Source organism: Saccostrea cucullata, unplaced genomic scaffold, assembly GCF_032062105.1.
Source record: "Saccostrea cucullata isolate Sc308-1 unplaced genomic scaffold, CSIRO_AGI_Scuc_v1 ctg12301, whole genome shotgun sequence".
Classification (NCBI taxonomy): domain Eukaryota; kingdom Metazoa; phylum Mollusca; class Bivalvia; order Ostreida; family Ostreidae; genus Saccostrea; species Saccostrea cuccullata.
The window spans coordinates 4,109-12,318 of record NW_026922046.1 but is presented as its reverse complement, the minus strand read 5'-3'; the positions used below and the strand labels follow the sequence as shown (position 1 = coordinate 12,318).

Below are 8,210 nucleotides of genomic sequence, written 5' to 3'. Positions count from 1 at the left end.
TAATAACATTGTGTAAATTCAAGTTTGTTCAAACGATGTCCCTCGGGCTTATGTGTGTAAATTCAAGTTTGTTCAAACTATGACCCTCGGGCTTATGGCAAGGTAATTAATAATAAACACAGGAATATATAGGAAATATCTTTAAAATCTTCTTCTCAGGAACAGCAAAGCCACGATTAGTCATACTAATACTGAAGCATCCATAAATGTTGTGTATATTCAATTTTGTTTGAATCATAACCTTTAGGAGGAAGGGTGATGCCACATTAGGCAATAAAATTATTACATGGGAATGTATAGAAAAAATCATTAAACATCAGCTAAAAACAGCAGATTTAAAATTAGTATTACTATTACATTAATATGTATGCATGTTTGTTCAAATCATTACCCCTGGGGATAGCGATGAACTACATAATATCTATTCAAACTTTTTAGAGCCTAACTGCTTTTTGCTTTTCTCCAACTAAAGTACCAAAGCTTTTAGGAAAGCTAATATTTGTTTAGATTAAAACAAGGCTTATAAAAGTCTTCCAATTTTAAACTACCACCTTCTCCAAACACAGGCTGAGAATGCTCAAAGTACACCTCAGATGCACTATAATCTTTGGATATTGTGTCTCCTGACGAGTTTTGTTGGGTTTCTGTCCAATGTACATCAGCTAGTCCTTGAAAGGTCAAGCTTATTCCTGAAATGATATAAAAGAAATACATTGTAGTTCAAAGGACATTAAATCACTCACACCTTGTCCAAGCACAGGTACCGCTTGGTGGAAGTAGTTCTCTGTATCGCTGTAATGTGTCTTGTGGTCCGTCTATTCTTTGCACTTCCAGTCCAATGCACATAAGCCAACCCTTTTAACGTCAACCTAATTTCTGACAAAATAAATACTTGTGGGATATCTAACCTAAGTTAAAGATTGCTTTCACATGTTGTCATAGTAATATATCAGTGTTATACATTAAATATTTTTCTGCAAAACTTTGGAGTTAATTTGATTACAAAAATCAACTTTAAATCTTGCAGCAGTTGTAATAGAAAGTAGTGCGATTAAATTTTATTCAGTGGTATGGAAGGAGTTGCAGATGTAAAACGCATATTCCCTGCAAAAAAGGTGCATTAGTTTGATGAACTTATACACAACTTTTCGTAACACCGACCTAGCAATTTCTTTTGATCATACAAAATGTTTCGATATATTCCAAAAAAGGGGGAAATGGATATTTATAACACAGCTCAAAGTAAATTAACATACGGAGGCGGGACCTAATTTATACGGGAAAGAGTAACGTGTAATCATGATGTCAACATGGTAAAATTTAGTGCGGTGAGGGCTAGGCGAATCAATTACTTTGTGACAGTATTAATCATTTATATAATGAACAGAATATTTCTTGAAGATACATGTATTTCATAGAACATTAATTCAAATACAAAGTACATGTGCTACCATCTGTTGAATGTATTTTATCTACGTTGTGGGTGTACAATTTTCCCACCTTTTAATTGCACTGCTTATTTAAAAAAATGTATATATTAAAACTGATCTGACTTTTTAGCCCTACTGGTCTGAGACCAGAAGAGCTTATGCGATAGTAAGGTGTCCGTCGTCCGTCTGTCTGTAAACATTTTTTTAAAATGCTACTCCTCCTACATTTTTGGTCTGATTTCAATACCGGTATAACTTGGTACACAAGTAGGCTACACTAAGAGTCATAATTTATTTCATCGGTTATTGATTTTAATGAACGGTGTTGCCTTGGTTACTCAAAATGGAAATTTATGTGAAATTCCTTTAAAACGCACACTTCTACAGTTTTGATCTTACTTCGATATAATTTGGCACACAAGTAGACTACGCTAAGATACATCATTCTATTTATTGCTGCGTATTGCCAAGTTTCATATCCAAGTGCTACTTTTCTTTTGTTATACGTACAAACCAGTACAGCTACAATTTCATGAGAGACTTCTGGTTATTACACTAACTCTAAATCAAAGGTACAGTTAAAGCATAACATTGAGGGAATTATTTAATCTGCAAGATTCCAGTTTCTATCGAGCAAACATATTTCCTCGGCTTTGCCTCGGGGAATATACTTGATCTTGGGGAACTGGAATCTTACTGACTACCTCAATGATACACTTTAACTGTACCTTTCGTTTAGTGTAATCGTGTATTTGTTCAGTAGAGATAGATATCTAACACCTAGCAGCTAGGTTAGCCGATAGGATCTTGAACGCAGCCCAGGAGTTGGCTAAATAGACTTAAATCACACACATTTTAGAATTTGATGAGAACGCTCTAACCGTTATCTTATTTATGCACATAGTCCCCCATAAATTGATGAGTAAATGAAGTAAACATTGCATAACAAATACCATGACAGGCTCCAAACTATTCTAAAGATTTTCACGTATTCCTACACAAAATTTAATCCCTAAGTTGTCCCTTCCCAACCCATTACGATGATCAGGAAAGAATTTGAATATATATAACCTGAGGATCTATGCTGGCATATACCATCACCCAACATAAACCCTCTGTTTTAAATGAGCAGAATTTGATGATTTTTTCTATTGTATCCCCTATGTAAATATTTTAATACCATATTGGGGCCCCATTCCTAGGGTCATGAGTTGAACAAAATTAAATTCTGCACTACCTGAAGATACTTCTATATAAATATAATTGTCAGTAGCTCTGTTCTCGAGAAGAAGACTGTAAAAGGTTAAACCTGTTGATCTCCAATTGTTGCCCCACCCTACCCCCAGGGAGCATAATTTGAGCAAATAGAAATCTACACTACCTGAGAATATTCCATATAAATATGGCAACATGTGGTTTGTTGTTCTTAAGAAGAATTGTAATGATTTTTCCTATATTTTCCTTTGTAAAACTTTGATCCTCAATTGTGATTCGACCCTACCCCCAAGGTAATTTCAACAAACATGAATATACACTACCTGAGAATGCTTCGATAGAAATATGTCCATCTATATGGCTCTGATGTTCATGAAATGAAGATTTTTTTTAAATCCTCCTATGTACATGTATATTTCTATGTAAAATTTTGATCCCCCATTTTGGCCCCACCCTTCCCAAAAATTATTATTTGAACAAGCATGAATGTGCATGTACTACCTTTCATTTGAACAAAACTAAATTCCCTTAAGTTAAGTCAATTTGGAGGCAAGTTTGATTGAAATTGGTCCAGTAGCTCTAGAGAAGTTACATATGTGAAAAATATACGCACGACGACTGACAAAAACAGATAGCAATATATCACCAAAGTGACTCAGGTGACCTAAAAATTTGGAATTGCAACATTACCTCTCATATTCATCTCTGCATCCAGTTCAACAACAAGTCTCCCATTTATAATCTGTCCAGCAAAGAAAATTCCTTGGGGATTTTCAAGTTCAATGTAGAAAGCTCTCAATGTTCCCATTCTACAATATCCTGAAAATAAAATACCAATGCATTTTAATTTTAAAGTTGCTTGGTTCAATATTTTATTTTTTCATGAATTTAAAATTTAATTTGATAAAAGTATCCGCTTTTCAAAAAGCTTGCCTTACTAAATCAATCCTGCATGAGGAGTGATAAACTTTTTGAGCAATACTTTTGTGGGTTTAAAATATGTTCTTACTTTATATTTTGAAAACCTTGTGTAAATGACATTTTATTTAACTTGTGGAAGAATCATCTTTTCACTGCATACTTAAGACTTGTTATTCGGGGGGGGGGGGGGGGGGGGGGGGGGGGGGGGGTCAAGTGGAGTGCCCTTACATCTAAATTGAAAACTTTGTACACCTAATGAAATCTGTAATAAAATCATACATTGTAAACATTTTAAAAGATGGATATAATTAAATACACATTTTGTTGGACTGTATTCTCTCTACTGAAGTAAACAGTAGTAATGTGTCCATTCTTGTTTTTTTTTTTCTTAAAGGGGGGGGGGGTAGTGCCACTATCATACATTGAGAATGTAAGAAGTATATTCAATATTTAGGCCTTTCTGGAAAGAAAAATCCAAAATTTTACATAAATCATAAATCTGGAGAACATGACGTGTTGAACTGCGTTGTTTATAATTATTGGACTATTCCATTTATGGAGTAAACCAACCGCGGGATCGGGAGACAAATTTAAAAAAAATGATTTCTTTAGTGTTGTATGTCCTTATACGGATATAAATACGATATGTTCTTTAAAGGAATGAGACAAAAAGCATTAGAAGGAGGTTAAAAGGACAAATCTATATATGATGGACTAAACCAGTAGTATTGAAATACAGAAAAAAGGATACACGAACATGTTGAAACGGTGCATCGCTTGTAAAGATCTGTTCCATGCAAATAGAGTAAATAGAAAAAACACTGCAGTATTTTGCTTCAATAATACTATTCTTTTTTCTGAAAATACAAAACTATTAAATTTCTAATAAATTTCTAAAATATTTAGACATTGTGAACCTTCTATGTTGTTCTAAATTCTAACCTTCTGCAGCCATCCTTATGAATCTATACAAATATTTTTCACTTCAAATTTCATTTTTGAGAACATTTGAATAAAACTTTAAAACTACCTGTTAAACTTGTTCATTTTACTCATTGAAACATGACTCAAATTGTTCTTTTCAATTTCTATGACAAAAGTGTGTTTGTATCATCTGTCCTTAAGAAAAGTTTAATCTCCACTATATTGCCATACGGGGCATTAGTGTTTTACGAACACATCTTGTTTTTTATTTATTTCATTTTTTCCTTCTTCTATCAAAATCATGAAATTAGACGTATACATTAACAGTACAGAAATTGTAAAATAAAAATATAATACTTGAAATCTTTTGTTGGTTTATTATTAAAAGTTAAGTGTACGTATTACTATATAATAATAATGTTTGCTCAAAACAGACATGAATCTCAGATCAGTATCCCATTTAACAAAACTATTAAAATGGATTATGTGACATTGTATGTAATAATCTATTAAAAGCTATTTACTGCGTATCTGAGGTAAAAATTCTGATAAGAGATTGAGTATACATAATTTATATTATTAGCTCATCTGAGCCAATGGTTCAAGTGTGCTTTTCTGATTGAAATTTACCTGTTGTCTGCCGATCGTGTTCGTCGATGTTGTTGTAAATTTTTCACATTTTCATTTTCTTCTCAAGAACCACAGGGCCAACTTCAATCTAACTTTCCACGAAGTATCCTTAGTTAAAGGGATACTGATAAATTTTATGAGGAAAAGCAAAATGGTGAAAAACCAGAAAATTCACATAGGCTGAATTTTCCCATTTTGCTTTATCTTATAAAATTCACTTAGCTTGGTATATTTTTTAAAAGTTTAATTTATATTACACTTTTAGCAATAAAATAACACATTCTAAAATTTATTTTTATATGTAAACCTTTACTTAACATGATTTGTCCAAATTTGTTTTTTTTTATTGAAGAATCAACAATTCAACTTTCCACTTGGCGAGAACTCATAGGTACCTTGTGTTATTATTATACTATGGGTTAGAAATTTATTACAGAAACAAGTACCTTTATAATTATATAAAATATTATAGCATGAGGTGAAGAGGTGATCTCCAATAATTGTAATTTTTTGCCATCTTTTTATTTCACTATTATTTATGTATCTGAAGGTTCGCATGTAGTGCATTGGATTGCAGACGGTCCAGTAAAAGTTTTAAGCTGTGCAAGTGTTCTCATCGCAGCGCAAAAAGTCAGCAAAGGAGCGAAACGTCCCGTTACTAGCTATTTAACACACTTTTTATTATCCCCTTGAATCTAAAAATCCCAGGGGTGTATTGTTTTGCCCTGTCTGTTTGTCTCTCTGTCTGTCTGTTGTCAAATTTAACCTATCCAATAACTATTGAGTGGGTGGGTCTATGTTCTTCATATTTCACAGGTGTATGCCTTGTGACAAGACCTTTCCATGGGTACCGCCAAATTTGAACTCTTGACATTGGAGTCTGACTAGCTTTTACAAAAAATACCACACTTTAACCTTGGCCATAACAGTTGGAGCTAGGGTTTTCATTCTTTATATGTGTATTCATTGTGACAAGCACTTTCAGTTAGTATAAATATTTTTGACCTTGACCTAAGAGTTTAACCAACTTTTTAAAAATCTTGGTCATAACTTCTGAACAGTTAGAAATAGTGCATTTATATTTGGCTCATACCCAAAAATGAGTTCTAAAAACAATCAAAAATTGGATAAAAAAATTTTACGGACATGTGTTTTAATCAAAAGAGAATATTAAGTTAAAAGTTAAGTTAAGTTGAAGGTGTATTCCTTGTGACGAGACCTTCTGTTAGGTATCAAACACTTATCTTTTTGACCTTGACCTTTGGAGTTTGACATGCATTTGAGAGAATTCAACCCTCGCCATAAGCTGCCATACGGGAGCATCCGTGTTTCAAATGTGTTATTTTTTAGCATGTTCGAAAAGTTACACTTTAGTGCAGTGATATAAGTATTATACATTAAACTCATCTCAAAACAACTCAGAATGCATGTAAAATCACTCATCAAATTGAATCTTCTTGAGAGACTTTGTACTTAAAATTCTTTAAGTTCTCGGCCTAAATAAAACAACTGATTTGTGACCATACAGTAAAATTACTTCTTGAATGAAATTATAAAGGGGGTCATTTCAGGTCGATTGGTGATAATTCAGAACAGTGATTGTGAAGTAATCTTACTTATCCTCTATCAAGAGGTTGATGAATCGTTAATTAATATTCTCTTTCATAATTATTTAAGGAATGTTTTTAAGTTAAGTGTGAGTTATTGGTGTGTGAATCACACAGACTTGTCACGTAGGCATATTTCGCGCTTCATGAAAAATATGCCTATATATACGTGCAAGTCTTTGTGATTCACACACCAATAATTCACACTAAACTTAAAAACATTCCTTATTTAAACATTTTACGTGTTTGGAAGCACCAAAAATATACTCAATATTTGATTTTCTCGCTGCCCTATATCGTTGTACTTTTACTAACGTAGCTGTAACCTTTTTGTGACGTCACGTTAACTCACGTTTCTCCATGTATATTTCTACGCGTAAGTATACAGGAAAATGGTTTTCAAATCAATTTCACAGTTGGCTTAGTAGAAAAACACAGCGAATGTAAATAATCTCTATTGAGAAGTTGATGGCTTGCTTTAATACACTGTACTCTCTTAATTGAGAGAGGAGTAGGACTGGGAGCCATCAACTTCTCAATAGAAAATACAATCTAGCTTAGCCACGTCTCAATTTACGTACACAGTATAGTTATCCAAACCACAGGCACCTGTAATACATACTTTGCTTAAAAGTATTATTAAAAAGCTGCAATGTTAGCTGCCTATAATTTCCATTGAAAACACTAGTAAAGACTTAGTGAAAACAAACCAGATAACGATCGAGATGCTGGATGGCGATTCTGTATGCATTCATGAAGTAGAATTTTTGAACGCTTACATACGACTTGTTTTCATACACATTATTTCAAAATAAATGTCCATAAAACGATTAAATATCCAAAACATAGCAATTTACCTTGTTACATTTACACCTTCGGCAGGACTAACATTCCTTGTTCGGCAGCATGGATTTTTTATTTTATTTAAATTTGGGGAAATATCGTTACGGAAGTTAATCGTTACGGAAGTTAATCTACAACAACAGAAGTTGAATTTCTCGGCAATGGATAAAATATACGTGTGTTTTAAGATGTAAATCAATATAATGAAGTATCTCGTTTCCAAAATTATATTTTAAATACATTTCATGCGAAAACATTCCTGAATTACCATTACGGAAGTTATTTTTTTAAAGAAACACCTGTTTCTGTCCAATTCATTTTGTTATGTCGAAAATTTAACTCGCAAATACAATGGGTGATATTAGTGCAACGCATTTTGAAAAAAAAAAAATTTAAACTGCGTTAAAATTGGGATAAAATCTACGTACTTTGAAAAAAATCTATAGCCGGAATAGATTGCCGGAATCTATTGCTTAAAACCCTCGAAATAAAATTTAGAATAAGATGTACTTGACAAATATAGCAAAGTTCTGAGAAGAGCAAAGAATTGCAAAAGCACAAAGACAGATTTATATGCAATTTTCTTAAATATTAGTAGTCTTGTTGTTCAAATTGGTATTTAGGGGGGGGGGGCATTTTA

General features: G+C 32.8%; 1 long non-coding RNA gene across 1 annotated transcript; it reads right to left on the bottom strand.

Annotated features, from left to right (window-relative positions):
- Nucleotides 1–554: 554 nt before the first annotated feature.
- LOC134261116 (uncharacterized) lies at nt 555–7,738 on the bottom strand. The gene is made up of 3 exons (XR_009990743.1): nt 7,585–7,738; nt 3,336–3,464; nt 555–689 (listed from the first exon to the last, which is right to left on the bottom strand). It is a non-coding gene; the product is annotated as an uncharacterized LOC134261116 (long non-coding RNA).
- Nucleotides 7,739–8,210: the final 472 nt, after the last annotated feature.